This window comes from Myodes glareolus, chromosome 2 (assembly GCF_982192425.1).
Source record: "Myodes glareolus chromosome 2, mMyoGla1.1, whole genome shotgun sequence".
Taxonomy (NCBI): Eukaryota; Metazoa; Chordata; class Mammalia; order Rodentia; family Cricetidae; genus Myodes; species Myodes glareolus.
In genome coordinates, this window is record NC_142027.1 from 685513 (window position 1) to 705253 (window position 19741).

The 19741-nt window shown below is 41.4% G+C and overlaps 1 long non-coding RNA gene across 1 annotated transcript; it reads left to right on the forward strand.

Moving 5' to 3' along the window:
- The first annotated feature begins 4616 nt into the window (after positions 1-4616).
- LOC148122830 (uncharacterized) lies at positions 4617-7174 on the forward strand. Its single transcript, XR_015735516.1, has 2 exons — positions 4617-5003; positions 6009-7174. It is a non-coding gene; the product is annotated as an uncharacterized LOC148122830 (long non-coding RNA).
- Positions 7175-19741: the final 12567 nt, after the last annotated feature.

Consider the following 19741-nt stretch of genomic DNA (forward strand, 5'->3'; position numbering starts at 1 on the left):
GATTAGCTTCCTCCTGAATTTGTCCCACTACTGACTTCATAGAAGCCTCCTATTTCTTCCATTTCCCTACTGGAACTAGTAAAGACGCCATTTTTTTTTTTTTTTTTGAGAAACTAACTTGGCATGGGACATAGCTTGTGCTAGACCTCCCCAGTCCAGCTTTTATCTTTCCACTTTCTGCTTGTCTTATCTTGCTCAGACCCTGTGACCTTCACTATAGGACCCTGCCACTGAAGAATGACCTGCTGTTCCAGGTCTCTGAGAATATCTTTGCTGTGCAAATCTCCCATCAACCTAAGTTCCTAGACTGGCAAGTTGCCTGTCTCTATTTAAATTGTTCATAGTGTAACCTGGAATGTGAACCTAAAAGACACTTAAGGATAATGGCATATGTGGGATGAAAAATCTGTCTAAGATGGCTTCTCTTTGAGCATCAGTTAGAGATGGGTGCATACCATCATTAGAGAGATTAGATTTTTCTTTATTAATCTCTAAGTGTGCGAAGTGATTTCACACATGTTAATATAATTAATTCTAGAACAGCTGCATTTCCATCCCATTAGAAAAAAAATGTTTCTGAGACAATCTTTCTTATGTTGACACTGGTTGGTTTGATTCCATCTGTTGCTCTCTGGGACAATGACCTTGCTGTCCTCTATAGTAAAGCTTCAAAATTCTTAAGTTAAATGACTGTGACACCTCAGAGTTTTAAAATTACCCATTTGAGCCATGTAGTCGACTATCTAATGCCGTCACAAGAAAAGGATTCACATGTGGAACATTGCTTCTGTCCTCAGACCAAAATAGGAGAAATAGTTTATTATGTTCTCTTTAGGGAAAACAGGCTAGAAAATCAGCTGCTGGAGTCACCTTTATGAAGTAGGACTGAAGGACCCCAACTCATTTTAGTCACAGTTATGTCATTTTGCAAAGAAGCTCAGTTCAGAGAAGGGCCCCTGAATGCTGAGCAAAGCAGGATACCTGAGGTCAGAACGAGGACAGCCTTATTAGGCTGCAGTACAGAGGATTTATGGTCAGACATCTGGTGAGATACCCAGGACAGCCTTATCAGGCTGCAGGACAGGGAATTTATGGTCAAGACATCTGGCCTAGGGGGAAACAAAGACTTCAAAGGACTGACCATATATGCTTGAGATAGGGACAGGTCAGTTATCTGGTTTCTTTGATCCTGGCCAAGGACCAGGAGGCCTGCCCTCAAATTCACCCCTCGCCTCATTCAAACTGACCAATGGGACTCCTGTAACCACGCTTTTGCTTCTGTAACATTGCTTCTGCCTATATAAAGATACCCCAAGACGTAGCTCGGGGTGCTCAGTTCTCCATGTGACTGCAGCACCAACAGGCCTGTGAACATTAAAGTTTGCCTCTTGTTCTTGCATCCAGTGGCTCTCGGACCTGGTTCTTGGGCACGGGTCTCCACGCGTATGAGACACCCTCCGGGTGCTCTTTCATTTGGTGTCAGAAGTGGGATTGTGGATGATCTCTGCCCAACCCATCCGACAACCCACTGGGAGGTAAGCTGGCTAGCCACTATTTGTCCTTGTCTGTTTGCTGTCTTGATGTATTAATTTGATGTAATGCGCAAGTGTTTGTATTCTGTAGACCTGGATCCACAGTCATCTGTATTCTGGGCGGCTTTGAGGAGGAGCTGATGGGCTCTGAACTTCTCTCCCGCTACCCTGGGGGACGCCCCAGGGATCTGTAGAGCCCGAGGGGCTCAGCATGAATCCTAGAAATTCGTGAGACTGTAGGGTGGAGTTTTCACTTCCCCATCTGAATTAGTACTTTCGGTTTGCTGCAGCCATCTGAATTTGTACTTTCGGTTTGTCACCAAAGTTGAGCTTTGCGTCGCCGGCTGTCTGTTCTGTCTTTGTCATGTCTTTGTTTTTGTATTTTGTTTCGTTTCTGTTTGTACTCGAGTCTAAACCTGGTACCATGGGACAGTAAACAACAAGTATCCACCGCTGACCTTTGCTCTAACTTTAGAGAGAAGTTGCAGACCAAGCCGTGGAAATCCGAGAGACGGCAAGCAGTCTGCTTCCTGGAATGGCCACCAGGAGAATTTATCCAGGGAACTCCCCTACTCTGGGTAAAACCATTTTTATTACAGAGCATGGTGCAGATGATAGCGGCAGTCTGCCCCTCCCCTGTCTCTTTTCCCACGCAGGAGCGAAAAAAACCCAGAAAACTCTGCCTTCCTGATACCCAGCCCGACCTCCCGCTTGCTGTTGTTGTTGTTGCGATTGCCAAGCCCTACCCCGAATGTGTGCTGCGCTGCGCTTGGCTAGTTCTGGTTAGTTCTCGGTGGCGAAGGGCACCGCGCTGATGAGAGCAATGGCTGGACTTGCCAACCGGCACCTTGGGGGCGGCCGCCGCTGGTGGGCCGCAGATGAGGAAGAGCGCAGGCAGCCACGGGACCCTGCCAAATGGGCCAGGGCCGTGACAGACAGGCCGAGAAGGGGGGGGGGGGGAGAAAAACAGCAGTGCGGCCAGAACACATAGGCCCGGATACAAACTCGTCGGGGAGCTGCGGGCCGTGCTGCCCAGACGTGGGGAGGGAGCAGCGTTGGCTCCTGCCGGAAACACAGGGGGCGGGGCCGCGTGTGTGCTGGCTCCCACGTCCTACGGAGCGGAGGCGGAGGCGGCTGCGAGCGGCGGTCCGCCTGCGCTCGCCGATAGGATTTGCTAAAGGATACAAAAGAGCCATAGAGAGAGAGAGAGAGTTACAAACGGGACCAGGCGAACTGCCAGGTGGCACAAAAAGGAACGCTAGGTGCGCGCCCCGAAAGGAGGGCGGAGGGCGGAGAGACATGGGTGCGCAGCCCACAAGGAGCCTATGTCCCGCCTGCAGCTTAAAGTTAGGGACTATAATAGATTCAAAGGTTCCTACAGACCCAATAGAGACATAACTAAGTCTTGGGATGATTTGTTGACTAATTTTCTGAGATTTCAATATATTAGGATCCAAAGTGGCTGTCCCAGTTTACATTTCCACCAATGGTAAAGGAGTTTCTCTTTTACATAGGTTATGAGCAGTATTTGATCTTGATCATGTTATAGGAATAAGATAGAGTCTCAAGAGTTATTTTGATTCACATTTCTCCAATGATTAAAGATGTTATATTTGAGAATCTTTTAAATATCTTTCAGTCATTTTAAGTCCATCTGTTGAGAGTTTACAGTTTAGGTCTGTAACATAATTTTTTTTTGGATTATTTGTTCTTATGAGGACTAAGTTCCTAATTTTCTTATAAAAATATCTTCCCATTCTACAGGCTGATGTTATGTTCTGTTGATTATATCCTTTGCTATACAGAAAGCTTCTCAGTTCTGGAGATCTCATTTATTGATTGATTGTTTCTCTCAATGTCTATGCCACTGAGGCTATGTTTAAAAATGTATTTAAAACCCTTTTTCTTCTATGCGGTTCAATATTGTTGGTTTTATGTTAAGCTCTTTGATTTGTTTGGATTTTAGTTTTGTGCATAGAGAAATATGGATCCACTTTCATTCTTTTACATGATGGTGTCCAATTAATTCTTAAAGGGAAAAACTGACAGTCAAAATGCTGGGCTCATGGCAATTCTCAGGGGGGCTACAAGGCACCCCACTAATTCGGCCAAGGAAAGAGAGGTTCTCCAGGGGCCAGTTAGAATCTATGTTCCTTAAATGTTTAATGAAGATTTACAGGCATCTTACCCAACCTCTAAAGTCAACAGGCAGCGATAGCCATGGCTTTCATAGGGCAGTCAACATCAGATATAAGGAAGAAGTTACAGCAGATAGACAGGTTGCAAGACTATACCTTGCAGAATTTGGGGAGACAGAGAAAATGTTAAACGAGAGACAGAAAAAAATGAAGCAAAAGAGAGAAAAGCAGAAGGCAGAGAAAAGAGAAAACCGGAGGGATCATAGACAGGAAATTTGGACTCAGACAGATAGGGAGCCTGGGCAATAGAAGAGGACCAAAGACAAATAAAGATAAACAGAGGCACCCCTTGGACAAAGGCTATTGTGCTTATTGCAAGAAAAAGGACATTAGATACCTCTATAGATTTTTTTAAGGACACATAAATGACTCATTCCTCCCTGGTCATCCCTGAATGTATGACCAAAGGCTTTTGCTGACCAAACGAGGGACTTTTACTTTTCCTGCTGTTTTCAGTTCTGCAGAAGATGCAGGCTGCTTGCCTGCCTCTGCCTTCACCACACCCTCCTCACCAGGATGACCACTGCCCCATGCCATCACCACCGGAGAAATCCTTGCCTCCTAGCAACTGTCCTGGTGCCACACTTGTCTTAAAGCCTGCAGGAGCCCTGGCTGCTCACCCTGCAGTCTGCTCCCCTCACTCGTGTCAGACTGCAATAGAGCACTCACAATGCTACCACAGGTGCCCTCCTGCACCAGGCTGCTGCTCCTGTGCCCTGCTCACGTTGATGGACTATGGATCATATCAGCATCTGCAGGAAGGACAGGCGGCTGGCAGAATGGCAGGCTGAGCAGCGCCAGGCAGAGCCGGAAATAATGGCGAAGCTTGCCTGGGGCACAAGGCTGGGAGTCGGAGCCAAGCAGGTATACAAGACTGAAGGTAAGCGAAAGGTGGGGGCAGGAATGATGAACAGGAAGCGAATGATTTGGATGAATAGCTTCCCTTCAGGGATATTGGCCCACCCAGAAGGCTGAACTTGTGACATTGACACAAATTCTATGGATGGCAGAGGAAACATCTACACTGACAACAGGTATGCTTTTGCCACCGCCCATATACACGGAGCAATATACAGACAAAGAGGACTGCTGACACTTGCGGAAATCTTGAGCCTCCTCACGGCCACACATTTGCCAAAGAAGATAGCCAACATACATTGGTCAGGACTGAGACAGCCAATGTAATGGCTAAGAAGATCATAAAAAAATCTTCCCGAGGTTTGGGATGCCCAAGGTAATCATGTCCGATAATAGACCTGCCTTTGTTGCCCAGGTAAGTTAGGGCATGACCAAAGACACTGGGGATCAATTATGCTTACCAACCCCAAAGCTCAGGTCAGATAGATAGGATATAAACTGACAAAATTGGCCCTAGAGACCAGCAAAATGACTGGCCAGACCTCCCTCTGTCCTGTTCTGGGTTTAAAATGCTACAGCAATCGCTGCCACTAGTTCTGTTACCTGGCTAGTTAGCTGCTACTCATGCATCTGCTGACTAAGGCTGACCCTGGTGATGGATATCCTGAGCTCAGGGCCTGCACAGGACAGGCACATCTGCTGTAAGATGGGTTTACATCGCCTTTAAGGCTCTTCTTTCCTGAAGTCAGAAGCCCACAGGGCTCTGCTCATTTTTTTAAGAGTTAATGTCTTTTAAACACGGTAACAGATAACAGAAGCGAAGAGTAATTCTGTTCTGTTCCTCCCCTATGTGTCTGGGACCTATTGACAGAAATTATTTTATACGATCTGAGATTTTTCCAGATTAGACTGTTTTGGCAGAGAAAAGCAAGCACACCTGAATCTTTCTCACCTCTTGACTGGTTTTGCTTTTCTACAGGAAAATTTTGCTTTAGATTATGAAATGGCCTAATTTTCAAAAGATAAACAAATATGGTTTTATTTACGATCACCATTCCAGTCCCTCTGAGTGCTGAGGCTGGAGAACCACTGTCTGGGGTCTCAAGATGCTGCTGATCCTTTTCTTCTATTTCTGTTTTAGTTCTGAACATAAATCCTAATATACCATCTCCCTTTTACACCCCCATTGATTTTATCTCTGAATGTTGTCCCTAGGTCCAAGCTGGCCTAATGTTTTTATGACATGTTGAGCTTTTAGTACTTACTGGGTTAATTATATCTATTTTTCTGTACCTCTTACCAACTAAACCTAATTCTTGATTTCTGCTTCCACATTGACTGTCCTCGGGCTTTGGGGCTCATTGTTTTGTTTTAAACATTTGTCATTCTGTATTGCATTTTCTTTCATTGCTTGTTGAAGTTCTCACAATAGGCACAACCCTTGTACATTTGGATGAAGATGAAGCTGATGCTATAGAACATAATGGAAGCCGGTGAATGTCATATGGTGCCAGCTGGGCTGAAGCTAACCTCTCAGGCGCATTCTCTGGAATTGAGGATCAACACTCCCAGTGTCTACAGCAAAGGAGATTTGTCTTCATAATACTGAACTTGCCTTTTAAGGGAAACATTGTTTTACAATGATAAGGCATCCATATGTTTCTTAGGACTGAGATAGTCAATAGACTATTGCCACAATGATGGGTGCTAATCCCAGGTCTGCAATGGTTCACAATGTCTACCATGTAGTTACTTTCAAGCTTCATTCATTAGATAATTTTGCTAAGAGCTATTCTGAAGAAATGCTAGTTTTCATGTGGTTATTGTCTGAGCAAGTCTTTTGATTTTGTTTTCAATATATATAGCTGGGCCCCTACTTATTTTGCTTCTTATCATTACAGTCGGCCCCTGCATTTTAAATCACCTGGTGCAACCTATGAAAGACAGGCTTTTAGTTATCCAGACTCTGGTCCTGACCCACCAATATTAGCAACTGAGACAATAGGAGACAGAAATATCATGATCAGTTTGAGTTAAAGAATTAACTCAAGTTATAAGAGAAAAATGGGGGAATGAAGGACCCCAACTCATTTTAGTCACAGTTATGTCATTTTGCAAAGAAGCTCAGTTCAGAGAAGGGCCCCCGAATGCTGAGCAAAGCAGGATACCTGAGGTCAGAACGAGGACAGCCTTATTAGGCTGCAGTACAGAGGATTTATGGTCAGACATCTGGTGAGATACCCAGGACAGCCTTATCAGGCTGCAGGACAGGGAATTTATGGTCAAGACATCTGGCCTAGGGGGAAACAAAGACTTCAAAGGACTGACCATATATGCTTGAGATAGGGACAGGTCAGTTATCTGGTTTCTTTGATCCTGGCCAAGGACCACAAGGCCTGCCCTCAAATTCACCCCTCGCCTCATTCAAACTGACCAATGGGACTCCTGTAACCGCGCTTTTGCTTCTGTAACATTGCTTCTGCCTATATAAAGATACCCCAAGACGTAGCTCGGGGTGCTCAGTTCTCCATGTGACTGCAGCACCAACAGGCCTGTGAACATTAAAGTTTGCCTCTTGTTCTTGCATCCAGTGGCTCTCGGACCTGGTTCTTGGGCACGGGTCTCCACGCGTGCCCTCCGGGTGCTCTTTCAGGACCTAACTGTGGTATGGAGTGTGGAGTTGTGATTTTGTAATTTCCCAGCATGTTTGAATTTATGTCATGTAAATGAAAACAGACCAGATTGTGTGGGTGTTCAGTTTGGGAAGATTATCTTGAGCCAATGAATATTGAATTTCTAATTAGACAGCTCTCCTATGCAGATATGTATGTTCAATCCTGCTTGGCACAGTTGTGTTAGCTCAAAGGTTTGAGAAACCAGCCATTGACTATAACTCTAAGTGTCAGGTTACAGACCTCAGCAGCCAACATATACATATGGGCAATATCAATCTTATTAATGACATTCTCTCTACTAGGGAAGAATCTATTCTTTTTCAACATCAATATATCTAAGTTTTTTGGTTCTTAAAATACATTATTTTTATCATTTTAAAATCACTATGGGTATCATTTTTAAATATTTTCTTTAAGTGCATTATGTTCTTATGTCCATTTGTTTCTGTTTGCTAGTGTTCTAGGTAATTAATAGTCTTATTCCTTTTCTCTCAAGTGATGTTGATTATTGATTTCTGTATAGAGCGATGTCTCCTATAGCTTAGGCTTGCCTCATGCTGTGTAACTGAGAATTGCTTTGAAACTCTAAACCTGCCTTAGTAAGCAGGAAAAATGGACCAGTTAATGGGTGTCCTCAAATCACTTTGACTTTTATTGGCGACTTAAAAATGAAAAGAGACCTCTGTAAGAATTGAGTTCATTGACCAACTATGAGTCATAGTGAAGAAAGGGAGAGGCAGGTCAGAGGGTGAGAGCTTTCCTGCCTCAACAGTAGATGAAATTAGCAATGCAGAATTAGGCAGTCAATTTTAGATGCTCTGTAAATGTCCTGATTGGTCATTTTGTATGGTCTACAGGCCAGGGTAATCAAAAATCTGGGTAAAGTATTGACCTTATCATGAAACCAACTTCCCATAATTAAAGTATTTCAACCAAAATTGAAGATCTGAGTAAAATGTTATGGCCCTGTCTAACAGTACTGTTATTTTTGTGGTTTAAGATGTTCATCCTTAGAGAAAAGGTGTGAAAGAGCTCTAGTCTCTGGATGACATGGCTATAAAGCTTGTTTCAACTTTTCAAAATAATTTTTGAGATTATAACTACACCATATCCACATTCTCTTTCCTGCCTCCAAGCTCTATCATGATCCCTCGTTTTTTTTTTCTAATTAATGGCCTGTCTTTCTTTAACAACAGTTACTGTGTAAATGTGACTTTTTTTTTGTTTGTCTGTGGGACTTCCCAGCAAAGGTTTCTCTACACTGGAGATTGAGTGTGTAATGGATTTTGCACACAAATAACTTTGTGTTTTGCATGAGGAACAGGATGTGCTCTAGGAGAGTGGAAGAATGTCTGTTAAAATACAAACTTTCTAGACTAGGGCCCTGTCTACTGGGCTAGAAGGACAGAGCTGGAGGGACTATACTGTCTAAATCATTTAATCTCTGGTCATCCAGTAAAGGAGCTGTTAATATTCTGAGGCCCAGCTGGGTGCCAGTAGCCCATGAGGGATTCTGGGGAAGTCTACCAACCAGGAGTCCTTTGTGGCCCCATGTGGTCGTGGAAACTGCCTGGACTCCCAGGTACCTGCTATGATTAACTTTGCTCCATTTGCTGCCTTTGAACACAGTATTGGAAGCAGAGAGCTGTGGGTTGAAACATCTTTGTTGTTCAGGTTATCATGCTTTCTGTACATCCATGTGAGCAGGTCTCCGAACTCAGAGAGGCCTAGTTTCTCTAGTATGTTCTAGAAGTTCTGCACTTCACATTTAATATTTAGGTGAAAGATCCATTTGCATTTAATTTTGTGAAAGTTGAAAATGGTGTCTCTTACCTTAGGGAACATTCTACTTCCTGTGATGTAGAAGAACAAACTGGTTATATAAAGGACTTCCCAATTCTTAGGAGATAGTCACAGAAAGTAGAATTTAGCTAAGACATGAATGCCTCTAAAATACCCCAAAGATAAGTATATGCTATTGAGGACTGTTAGAGATTAGGATGCTAGGATACACATTTGTTCACCAGGATTTTATAGGCATCATCGCTCCAAACCATTATGAAGGAGAACTCCTGATTTACAACCAGGCAGTAGGCTTGTCCACATATCAAAAACAAGCCTCTGATAAGCTGCTCAAGGGTGCATTACAAGGTCACAGCCAACATTCAGACCTGGTATGTCATAAAGGTTCTGTTTTCTTCTTGAGAAAAGCATAGTACTGATAGATGGACAAGGGGACAACTATTTGAAAAGGAAAACACTGTCATGTTGAGGGCTGGCCTGATCAATAAGACTTTCCTTTTACGCTCTCACACAGGGAGAAAGAATGTGCTTGGTAGAACCAGAAATTGTCAGACACCTAGGCCTTGGGAGTTATCACAAGGGACTGATGTTTTAAGAATAAAAAGAAGCTCTTTCTCTACAACCAGGAATATGTTTGCAGTATAACTGTGGTCTGGGTCTAAGGCCTTTGTGCAGGGTTTGTTTCAGATTCTGAGAACCCTATTCTTCCTACCACATGGGGCTCTGTTTATCAGTCCCAATGTTTCTGTGGGCTTAGTCAGTAATGCTCTTGAGAAACTCTATGTTTCCTTATGTAGCATTGTTTGATTAGCCTCCTCTTTTGTTTGCCCCATTGTATGATACTTTCTGCTAACTTGAAAGAATTTCCCATTTCCTTCCATTTTTCACTGTTCAAACACTAGAAATGCTGGTCCCACTACTAGTGAGCCCTCAGACTGCCCCAGCCAAACAATTGTCACCCACATTTAGAGGGCCTAGTTTGGGCCTCTGCAGGTTCTCCCACTATGAGTCCAGAGTTAGTGAGCTCCCACTAGCTCAGGCCAGCCAGCCCAGCTTTTATCTTTTCTACATTATGCGTTTCCTATCTCTCTCATCCCTTGGCACCTCCACCTCAGAATCCTGTCACTGAAGAAGGTCCTGCTGTTTCAGGTTTTTGGAGTATTTAAGAAATAATTTTGGTAATTTCTTTGCTGTATAAGTCTCCCATCTGCCTAAGTGTTAGACTTGCAGTCTTCAGTTCCTATTTAAATTGTTCAGAGTGTAACCTGGGTCCTGAATCTAAAAGACCCAAGGATGACAGTATAGGTGGAATGCAAAATCTGTTCTTGGGTGGCTCCCCTTCGAGCATTAGCCAGAGATGAATGCACGCTATCATTAAAGATAGTTTCCTTATTAGTCTCTCAAATATGTGGAGTGATTTCTACCTGGCAAGGTATGTTAATTCTAGAAAAACTGCACTTCCAGACTTTTAGAAAAAATATTTCTAAGAGAAGCTCCCTTAGGTTGACTCAGGGACCTTTGATTCCAGCATGTTGCTCTGCAGGGCAAAGATCTTGCTATCTTCTATATTACACCTTCAAAAGCTTAAATTAAATGATTGTACCACCTTAGAGTTTCAAAATTAACCTTTTGAGTTATGCAGTTGAATATTTCAGTACAAGGAAAGGGATTTGCATGTGGAGCATGATTTCTTCATTCATAACAAAATAGATGGAATAGTTTATTGTTTATACTGCAGAGGAAACAGGGTAGGCAGTCAGCTGCTGGAGTCACCATTATAAAAAGGGACCTGATTGTGGTTGTGTCAGTGATTTTATAATTTCCCAAAATTTACTAATTCATGTCTTAGTGAATGAAGACTGACCAGACTGACTTAGTGTAATTTGGGAAGGTTGTCTTGCACCAAAGAATACTAAATTTTCTATTAGGCAACACTCCTATGCAGATATGCTCAATCCTGCTTGACACAGTTATGTAAACTCAGAGTTTTGAGAAAAGGCCTTTGACTGTAACTGTGTGTCCAGTTACAGATCCCTGCAGCCAACATGGGCATATGGTCAATATCAATCAGTCTCTTATTATTAAAACTATATTGCCTCCTCTAGAGAAGGTCTTGCTCTTTTTCAAAGTCAATATTGCTAAGCTTTCTTATCTTAAAAGTAACATTATTTTTACCATTTTTAAATGTCAGTTATTGGTATTATGTTTTAACATTTTCTTTAAGTACATTACCACTTTTATCTGTATTTGTTTCTGTTCTCTAATGTTTCTAGGTCATTAATGTTTAATTCCTTTTCTCTCAAGTGCTATTTATTATTTATTTCTGTTTAGGGCAATGTCTGCTGTAGCTTAGTCTTGCCCCATGCCATATAATTGAGAATTGCTTTGAACATCTAATCCTGACTCAAGTTCCCAGTTCTGGGAAGACAGTTCTGAAACTCCTTCTAGTTTGGACGTTAACAACTCAGTGCAAAGGAAAAAATGGACAAGTTAATGAGTATCAAGCAGTCTCTCTGGCTTTTTTCGGAGGACATTCTATTGAAGAAGACCCATGCAAGAACTGAGTTCACTGACTGTGAAACTGGGGTAGTGACAATGCAGAAAGGGAGGGGCAAGAAGGAGGTGAGAGCTTCTGTATATGTGTTGCTTTTATTAGTTAATGAATAAAACTGTTTTGGCCAATGGCTTAGCAGAGTAAAGTCAAGCAGGAAATCCAAACAGACATAGGGAGAGAGAGTAGGTAGAGTCAAGGAGAAGCTGTGTATCTGCCAAATGAAAGGAGAAGGTTGCCTGCCAGATCCTTACCAGTAGACCACAGCCTTGTGGTGATACACATTGATAGAAATGGATTTATTTAAGATATAAGCATTAGCTAGAAATGTATTTGAGCTATTGGCCAAACAATGTTGTAATTAATATAGTTTCTGTATGATTGTGAATGAGTAGTCTCCGTTTGCACTTTCCTGCTTCAACAGTAGCTAAGATTAGCAATGTGGAGTCATGTAATCATTTTGAGATGTTCTATAATTGTCCTGATTGGCCATTTCTTGGGGTTCACCGAGTAGAGATTCAACATTCTGGATAATGGACTGATCTTATCATGAAGCCAAACTAGTTACATTAGTTCAACCTATACAGAAGATCTAGGAAAATTCTGTGGCCCTGCTTCACAGGACTATTATTTTCCTCTTTAAGATGAATAGCCTCAGATAAAAAGATGTGAATAATCCTTGGTTTGCTCTGATACAAATTGCTATTCTCTGGAAAACATGACCATAAATTCCGTTTTAACTTTTCAAAATAATTCTTTGAGATTATGACTGCATCATGCCCACAGTCTCTTTCCTGTCTACAATCACTACCATTGGATGCCCATTGTTTTCTAATCCATGGCCTGTTTTTCTTTAACAATAGTAACACAGTAATAACACTTACTATTTGAATGTGACCTGTATTTGGCTGCAGGACTTCCCAGCTGTGAAGCAAAGATATCAGAGCACTACACAGTCAGTGTGTATTTATCTCTGGTTGCCCACTAGGGGAGCTGCTGTTGTTCTGAGTCCCAGCTGGGTGGCCTTAACTAGCATGGGAGCCTGAGAAGACTTAGCAATTAGGAGCACCAGTGGGAGGTAGGTTTCAGGTTCTTTCCAGGATTCTCCTCTGGTTCGTTCTGCTGTGAGGGAGACCACAAGCCATGATAGAGTGAGTGTGGGGACCTCTGACACCCAGACGAAGTGGAGCAGTTCTGCGGAGCTGTCAGAGCTTCTGTGACTTGGATAGACCGTGAGCCAGACTGTGGTTCCATTGATCCATGTGATGACCTGGGCAGTAGCCCTTCTTCACTGAGACTTCCTGAGTGTTGACTCTGTAGGGAGGGGAAGACTGCTTCACTGGCTATGGAAGGCTGTATGTGTCCAGTTTGTATACACAAGAATTGCTTTAGTGGGAGGCAGGAAGATAGATTGGAAAACTTAAGGTCTGGTTTCTTGGAGTTCTGAACATTGCACTCCACTTTCAGATTTGTCTTACAAGTATTACAAATAATTTAGAAACTGGTAGAAAAAAGTGTTGGGAATTATCCTTCAGTAATATGTGATTAGAATGCTTTAAAATTTCTTATACCAGTCTTGACTTGATTCAGGGAAGTATAGTTCCAGGGGAGAGAAGAAGTTTCTGAGCTGTAGAGATATTTCAGGTTTGCATGATGCTGGGCAGGTGGATAGGGCAGATTCCACATTGTGTGCCATAACCCATATGGCAGGGCAAAGGCATTAAATTATTCTACACTGTTTTGTGATTGGACATCAGTTGGCTGGGTGTGCCAGAAACCGCAAGGGGACATTAGAGTTTGCAGAGCCATAGAATGAGATTACCTCCATTTGCTAAGAGAACTCTAGAGCTTGTATCATCTCTGTTTGGAAAAAATATCAGTAGTTGGATGACACATTAAGGGTCAATTTGAGTTAATTTTGTGGGAGTTGTAACGTCTGTATTAATTTCTACACACTTATAATTATAGGTGGTTGGGCAATGTTAGTCAAGATCACGCTTTTCCTGGATGTGTTTCCTTTCGTCTTTTGATTAAAAGTTGACTATTATTTTTTGGATTTTGTTCTTGGCTCTTTCTATCTCATTTATTCTTTCACAAATTTATACTTATTCTTGATTGTTGTAGCTAAGTAGTAAATATAGAAGTCATATGGTGTCAATATTTTTTCATAATCCTATTGGGCATTCTGAGTTATGTTACGTGTAGCATTAAAATCAGGAATTCTCATAAATTTTTGAGAATTTTCCTTGGATTGTATGCATTTCATGTTGCAAATTTAGCAAGCACAGCATCTTAATATTGATGTATTATGTTTCCATGGATCATTGATTTACCTTTTTGATGGGGAAAACTTTGTTAGCCAATTATCTTTAAGAGGTGGATCTAAGTTAAGGCATGGCTTCCCAGGATTGAGGGAAAAATGTGTGCACTCCCCAGATGCGCTCTCTCTCTTGGTGATTCCCATGGGACACAGTGGAACTTGGACTTCTTGTTTCCTGTTTTGTGAGTTTTTTCCCCTTATAATAAATAAAAATATAATTGTTTTATCCTTTAGCTTGCCTGGTTATTTCTACACCTCTTTGTTTATTTAGATTTTGGTGTTAATCTGTAAAAGACTTATTTTATTAGATAAAAAGTACTATTGGGCTGGGCAAGTGGCACAGCAGGTATGCTTGGAGATTACCTGAGTTTATCCCAGTGTCCAAGTTGGAAGGCTTGTAACCACCTGCTACTCCAGATTCAAGGGATCTGACACTCTCTTTTCTTGTGTGCCTCCTGTATGCTCAAGAAAGAATTTCTGTATCCCACAAACATACACAAAGTGTGGGGATAACCTTGGTTTCAAAAGCTTTTGCGACTCTCAAAACAATTAGAGCAAAACTTTCAGTGTATAATACAAATTATACACTGTTTCTTTAAAAATCTGTTATCTTGCATTTGGTTTGGAAAGGTTTCATTCCCTCACTCTGATGCAGATTTACAGGCAATCATCAGTCATAGGAAACAAAATGGCGCCTAAGTGATACTAATGTATCATTTTTTATTATAAGAGAATGATATCCTTTTAGAAATCAAATGCATTGTAAAGTCTATAAAGTTTAAACATCAGAAAACTTCAAGCAAATCTCTCCAATGTTGGTGGAGCAGCTCTCCTTGCCCAATCCTTTTCCTATTATCAGCAGAGCACAGAACTGGAGTGTGCCTGATGAGTGCTGACCAGGGATTTCTTGTGGTTTAATTTTGATTAGAATATTGTTATTCTTGTCGTATTGACCATGTCCTTTCCTTTACAGAAGCATCTCAGTTTCAGGAACTTCCAGTTATTAATTGTTGTTCTCAGTGTCTGTGCTACTAGAATTATATTTAGGAAGTGGTCTCCTGTAGGTACCCAGGTTTCTTCCCCTTTTGTTTCTGGAGCTATGCAGGGCCATTTTACCTCTGGCTTCCTGGCTTCTCTGTCATTGCACTGGCCTGAGGGTTTAGCTGAGAAAGGACTTGGCCCTTTTTTATGGTAATTCCACCTGCAAGCAAGGATCCTGCCTTAGGCCCTATATGCCTGCCACCCACAGCTGCTCCTGGCCTTGGGAGCTGGACAACTGACAACCTCTTCCACTGCTCCAGATGGGAGGAGGCTTTGCCCCTTTGCCGCCTAGTATATATACCCGACCTGTGTTTAATAAAGTTGCCATTTACTCTTTGGTGAATGAGCATGGTCTCTTTGTGTCTGTCTGTTTCAACCCGTAGGATATTTATCCATTCTTGTGAGCTTGATTTGGGAAAGCACGCACCTGTTTTGGGTTTGGGAATTCACAGAAAAGTGCAGGCAACAGTCTCCTGTGACAAGGTATCCAAGAGTACTTCCCACTTTCTCTTCTGTGAGGTTCAGTGTGGTTGGTTTTATGTTGAGGTCTTTGATCCATTTAGAATTGAGTTTTGTGCATGGTGATAGATATGGTTCTATTTGCATTCTTCTACATGTCTATAGACAAGGGAGAAAGGAAGAAGAGTAGGGAAAATACATAGCTCCATTAAAAAAAAAGAATAAAACATAAAAGAGAATCTTATTAAGGGACCATTTTGTGTGTGTGTGTGTATGTGTGTGTGTGTGTATGTGTAATATGTCTTTATGACTTGTTTGGTCAGTGGAGCCATCAATGTAGCTGATGTTATTAATTATCTAATTTTTTGTTGTTTCTCTGGAAAATGATAGGTGTTCACCCATTTTTTTTTTCAGAAAATTTACTATATTATATTATGAGTTCCTTGAAATTTTTCTTGTTTTGGGAAGTTCTTGGCATGTCTGAGTTTTCCAGTTGTTACTATTTTCATGTTTGGGTTTTGGCTACTTAAGGGATTGATAAAGTTACTACCTTGGTTTTGTGTGTTTAAAACCTTCTCTTATATTAGTGTCTCTGTCTTAATTAGCTTTAGCTGTCAACAAGATATAGCCTAGAGTCATCTAAGTGGACATCAACTGAGGCTTTGCCCAAATTGAAATCGCTAGTTACTATATTTGTGAGAAACTGTTTTGATTGATGATTGATATGGAAAAGATTTTCTGTTGATGTTTCATCTCCCTAAAAAGTGGGCCTGAGCAAGGTGAAAGATCTAGGTTAGGACAGGACAGTGACCAAACAAGAGAGGAAGTCAGTAAACAAAGTTTCTCTGTGGTTTTTGCCTTTACTTTGTAGTTTGAGTTTCTATGCTAAGCTCCCCAATTATGGGTTGTAGTCTGGCAGTATCAGCCAAATAAGCACGTTTATTACCTGAGATGCTTTTGGTTAGAGAATTGAATCACAGCAAGAAACAAGCAAGTTAGACCAAAATGTAGTATGCCACAATGAATTTTGTTGCCAGGTGGAATGTGGGAATATTGTCTTTTGGAGGAATGTGGAAGATATTAGGACTTCAGATGGCAAAAATCATAGAAAGCTTCACACAGAAGTTTAATCAGCTATTTTTGTAGGACTAGGAATATGGGAGTAAAGTGCTTGTGGTCATAGGATTTAAATGGGAAATAGACTCCATGATAATTCAGCTAGCAGTTATTTGTATAATATTTTGCCCCCAAATCATTCCTATTTTCTCCATTACTGAGAAATTGAATAAGGTAGAATTAAAAAGTAATTGGCTGATTTCTTCAATAAAGTATTGATTTTGTTGGGTGTAGACTCATTCAGGTCTACAATGAACAAGAAACAAGTGGTGCAGAAAGAAATGAAAAGTCAGTTTCATACAGAAAAAAAACAGCACTACGTGGTTTCAAATGTCAGTCCTGTGGTGAAAAAGAGGCAGGAAGTTTTAGGAAGTTTTACATAATTAAAGAGAAGGCCCTTCTTGGCATTTGAAGTCTAGGAAGGTAATCTAAGGTAAGACTCCAGCCATGCAAGCATTCAGTTTATGGAAGAAATAGGGAACTGCTTCCTAATCCAAAGAAACAATGTCATACAGAACCTGCTGTAACTCTGGTCCAAGGTTAGTAGTGTCGTTTACAACTTAGAAGGCAGATTTGGGGGGATCATCCATGTTGTACTAGTTCTGGAAACAAGAAAGATGCAAAATTTATATTTCATAAATTCTTCTTCTCTTGTTTCAGTTCAGCACTGTTGCATGTGGAGTCACAGCAAGGAGACTGTGAGAGTTCATTGCATGAAGCTGTGAAGATGAAGTCAGTGTTGTATTTTGAGATGATAGGATGTTGAGATACTTAAGCTATGAGACATCTGCCATGGAGAACTGCAAACAGGGAGTGGAAGTAGCAAAGGAGGCACAAGTGTGAAAATTTTCAGGGGTAGAGTTATCTAAGCCCTTTGAGAATGAAACCCCATCTGTCTGAGACAGCTACAGGTTATGTTATTTGCCCTGCAGAATTTTAGTCTTTCCTGGTCCAATCTTCCCTCACTGTGTTAATATTCCTTTCCTTTTAAAAAATTTCTTCTTCTCTCATACAATACATCCCAAGTACAGTTTTCCCTCACTTCACTTCTCCCAGCCCTCTCCACTGTTTCTCTCTCCACCATATCAACTCTACCTCCATTTTCCGTCAGAGTAGAGCAGATATCCCAGGGATATCAACAAAGCCCTGCATAACAAGTAACAATGAGACTAGGAACAAAGCCTCCTATCAAGGCTAGCTAAGGCAACCTAGTAGGAGGAAAAGGTTTCCAAGAAGAAGTGAAAGAGTCAGAGACACTCCTCCCCCCATTCTCACAATTCAGAGTCACGCAAAACCAAGCTACACAATAACATATATACAAAGAATCTGGTGCAGACCCCTGTAGGTTCTGTGATTGCTGTTTCAGTCTCTGTGTGCTCCTACGAGCCCTGCTTAGTTGATTCTGTGGGCTGTATTCTCCTGTATTCTTCAAATTAGGAAAATTTTTGACTATGAATTTTTCTGAAAATGTTTTCTGGGACTTTGAGATTCTTCTTCTCTATTATTCTTAGGTTTGGTCTTACATCATAGTTCCTGGATGTTATGTATTAGGAGATTTTTATATTTAATACTTTTTTAATCAATATATTCATTTCTTCTATCATAACTTCAAAGACTGAAATTTTGTGTTCCATGTCTTGTATTCTTTTTTTGAAGCTTGTCTCTGTAGTTACTATAAGATTACCCAGATTTTCATTTCAAGAATTCCTTCAGTTTGCTTATATTTCCATTTCCAGGTCTTGAACAATTTCATTATTTTTCATCAACTGTCCCTTTGTTTGTTTGTTGACTTTCTTTAAGGAAATTATTAATTTTCTCTGATTCTTTAATAAGAGATTCACTCACTTCCTCTTTAAGGTCATCTCTCATATTTATAAAGTTGGTCTTAACATACTTGTTCTTCAACTCTGTTGTAATATTCAGAGCATACTGTAGAAAAATAGCTGGAATCTAGTAGAGACATATTGCTCTGGCTATTTTTGATTGTATTCTTATGCTGGTGTCTAGGTATCTGGGTTTGAGGTGATTGTGGTTCTAGGTGCTGATTTCGCAGGTTGTCTTTATTGGATGGGTTTTTATTTCCTTGGTTTCTATTTGCTCTTTGGTGTTCTGGTCTGTGTGACCTATTGTTGAACAGGGGTTCTCACCAAAGTTGGGGGCTGGAAATCTTACAGTAGGGTTGTCATTGTTCCAGAAGGGAATATCTGCCCTACTTTGTGACTGCAAAAAAATGGTTTGGAGAGGGATCTTGGGGATAGTGTTGAGGGGACACTGAGATAGTGGGGTAGGTCTATGGGCTTATAGCCTACATATACTACTGGCAGATAGTGTGTCCTTTGTTTGAGCAAGGGATCTCCACTCATGTTAGAAGCCACAATGCATAGATGAAGAGGGATGTGGGATATGGGCTAGTATTGGGAGATTAATGAAAGGACAGAGGAGGTCCCCAGGTGAGCAGCCTATGTGGATTTCTGATGGTTGACATGGTTCTAATCCAACATGGATTCTCTATCCGTTGGCCTACCTGCTGTTTTGGCCAATGTGGCTTGCACTTAAGCAGAGGATATCCATCCACTTTGGAGGTAGGGACATGGCTTTGGAAGTTGCCTCCATACCTGTTCTTCTGATTAGTGTGACATGCATATGTGAAGGAGATGTCTGCCTGAATTGCAGGCTGAACACAGCCATATTCCCTTTTTTCTGAATGGGAGTATATTCTGTGCCATTATAAGTTGGAAATATTTAATTTGTTTTTTTTATTTTACAAAATGTGACAGTAATGAGATTGCCCTTAGTGTCAGAAGAGACTTTGGACATTAGCACTGTTTGGGTTGTTACAGATTATGAGGATCATTAAGCTTAGACTGAGTGCGTTTTCATTTTTTTCTTTTTTTTTTTATTAAATTGTAAAAGTTTCCATTTCAGCCCCTCCTCCCAACACCCTCCCACTCCCCCCACTCCCTCTCCTCCTCTGTCTCCATCCCTTAGAGCAGTCAGGGTTTCCTGCCCTGTGGGAAGTTCAAGTTCCTCTCCCCTCCCTCCAGGTCCAGGGAAGTTGAGAATCCAAACAGACTGGATCTGCAAAATCCAGTATATGCAGAGGAAGCAAGTCCCAGTGTCATTGTCAATGGCTTTTCAGAAAGGCTCCCTGCCAGCCACATTCAGAGAATCTGGTTGGATCACGTCCT